Below are 3187 nucleotides of genomic sequence, written 5' to 3'. Positions count from 1 at the left end.
CATAAAGAGGAGAATAAAATGAATGGCAATGAAATTGTTTCTTTCAACCAATCAGATTCGAGTCGGCATCAATTTTCAGTCTTGACTTGGACTTTGCCTATTTTGACTTGAGACTTGATTCGGACTTGAGTGCAAAGACTTGGGACTTGCTTGTGACTTGCAAAGCAATGACTTGGTCCCACCTCTGACTGGAGGTACGATGCATAAAAACAAAGAATAAACTGGTTTTGAGAAGGTTAGCAGCGTGAGCCAAGTTGTTCCTTGACAGTGGCAGACGTTGTGAATTTTGACGATAAACGTTAGCAGCTACGTGTCTGTGACTAAATAAATAAAAAATGTAAATAATAAATTAGCCGTATCATTGTTTAAGCTGCAGAGTTCAAAGCATGGAATCACGGTAAGTTACAGTTTGTTTGTTTTTTTTGGTTCCATAGTGTAGCGGTTAGCATGCCTGCCTAGAGTTAGCCTAAAAGTTATTATTATTTCTAGGTTTGAGGGAAAATGGCCTGGCATGAACAGTCCAATTCTTAAATCTTTGTGGGTTTTTTTTTTTTATGAGAATCCATGCAAAACAATCGTTTGTAAAACAAACAGTGATTGGTCGCTAAACAGATACCTTTGAATTTCAAGACGGCTAGCAGTCGACCGCCAATCTGTGCTTGTTAGTTAATGCTAGCATGTTAATGCATGCAAATAGGCATTCAAAGAGAGTTGGGGGCTGATTGGTGGATACGAACACCAGCTTTTCAATTACATTGGCTTCTGTTTGCGTTGCAGTTCTCTTTGCACCGAGCGTTTTCAATTGAGGGAGTAATTGAAATAGGTCTTCTTGTAAATCGGAAAGGTGATTGGTCAAGACATTATTGCATATATTTCTCAATGGCCGGTAAGCAAAGCGTTCACTAGATATCACCCGGGCGCAATGATTCTTAACAGGATTGAATATATGAACAATATCCTCACAAAGTAGCAGCTGAGACGGTCGCCTGTTCTACTGGATATCATTAGAACCAAAACTCTTTTTTTTTTTTTCAAATGTCTGAGCCTCATGCTGAACAATAAGTCAGGAAGATATTCCTGCACAGACGAAGCACGTTACGTACAGAATGTCTGTAGTTAGAATGAGCCCTCTGAGCTGAGAGCAGCAAGGGTGCTGTTCAGGGATTCAGAGAGAAGATGGGGAATGAGAAATGATGATGTAGCCACAGGGCTTCTCTCTCTCTCTCTCTCTCCCTGTTTCCCCTCATCTTTTTTCTCTCTCAGTCCTTGGCACTGCCTCCAGTGAGTAGGTCCCGTTAGAAAGCAGTGCTGAGAGGCAACAAAACCGTGTGCAGTGTGATTGGAAACGAGAAGCGCTGTGTTCATATAAAGGGTTAGAAACCAGCGGTTCTCACTTTTTTTTTTTATACTCTGTACCACCTGAGAAAACATTGAGCTCTCTGAGTACCACCATGATGACCAGCATAGAATACAGCAACATAAGCCTTTATTCAATTGAAAATGTAAATGTGAAAACATGAATTTTTTTCCCCACGTACCACTAGAGAACCACTGGGTTAGACAATGAATTGTAAATGTTGTTTTGGGGCATCAATCATTTTCTTACTACTTTTTGGTCTTTGAAACATCCACAAACCACAGTTAGTTGTTGAATGTCCGTTGATGTTGTTTTGGGGCATCAATCATTTTCTTACTACTTTTTGGTCTTTGAAACATCCACAAACCACAGTTAGTTGTTGAATGTCCGTTGTTTTTTTGTGACACAGGATTGTGCGTGTGAGTCTGTGTGTACATTTTTGTCTTATTAAGGCGTTTTCCGATATAAACTCTCACTTTATCTGGAACAGTTGTCCTCATGGGGACCAAAGCCTGGACACTTGCCTGAGGCAGGGCCTGATTTTTGAGCATTAGGTTAGGTAAAGATAAGATTTTTTTATGTGTATAAGTGCAGTGTGATCTGGGTGGCGGTTGTGGAGACTTCTGCCCCCGCGACCTGGTAACGGATAAGCGGATGAAAATGGATGGATGGATGGATGGATGCCATAACCATTAAAAATCCAACAAACTTCTGTTTGGTTTTCCCGTTCCTGAATTCTGCTCTTATTGTGCTCTGTTTCCTCAACCTCAGCCCTCGTTTCTCCAGCTTGATTATTTGTGTCTCTCAGCTTCGTGCGTGCACATATGGTGCCGCGGCTATTGTACGTCAAGTGATGTATCTGCGTTCTCCAACACGTGCCATCTGTGCGGGACTCTGTGGCGCTTTGACGCAATTCCCTGCACTTAAAAAAAAAAGGATAATCCTTTCCTGTACAAATGATTCCCCTGTGATGATTGGATTTTTCCACTGCTTACGTAAATTCAATCGGTTGTAGATTAAAGCTCAGATAAAAGAGGTGGTTCTCTGTGCCAGACGATTTTGTCAAGTTTTGATGAAGCCTGAGCTGTTTGGGAGATTAACAGCTAAAATCCTTCAGTGAATCATTGCAGAACTCAGATGTTGCCCCTTGGTGACTGCTTGTAGAAATTAAATCAAATGATTACAGAGAAAAATAAATCCAGATTCAGGATAATTTCCCAGTGTTTATTAAAAGAAAACACTGACAAATAATTAATTAAAAAAAACATTTTATCAGTTTATTTTTAGCCTCACAAAATAAACTTTGGTCTTGATTATCAACTGTAGCCTTTGCTCTGAATCAGTCAGATAAAAAAAGCACATAAAATAAATGTTAATATTTTTTCTCCACTGATCTGGGTTAAAGATGCATTTTCGGCATGACTACACATTTTTGACATTTTATTCAGTAAAAATCACCAAATTTGAGCATTTCGCCACACGACAGTGGAGAGCTACGCCTCATATCTGACTGTGCAATCCAATAAATAAAATAAAAATTCTTCAGCATATCGCCAAAACAGAAATATTTGTTCTACAACATGACTCTACAGTCGGTGTAATGTCTTTAATGTATGTGCGAGAGAATTGTTTCTGCCGATCGTACAAGAAAGTGCAGAGAAAGGTCAGGACGGGAGGCAGGCAGTACCGTGCCTCACATCAAGGGGGGTCCTACGTGAACTGACAGGTGCTTTCTCGCTGCATTGCTGGCCTCAACAGGCAACTGAAAGTCAGTGCATGGACTTCATGTATAAGTAAAGGTAAGGCTAAGGAAGTAAGTAGAACAAAATT

Source organism: Cynoglossus semilaevis, chromosome 4 (genome assembly GCF_000523025.1).
Source record: "Cynoglossus semilaevis isolate Cse_v1.0 chromosome 4, Cse_v1.0, whole genome shotgun sequence".
NCBI lineage: Eukaryota > Metazoa > Chordata > Actinopteri > Pleuronectiformes > Cynoglossidae > Cynoglossus > Cynoglossus semilaevis.
This window is presented reverse-complemented; position numbering follows the sequence as displayed.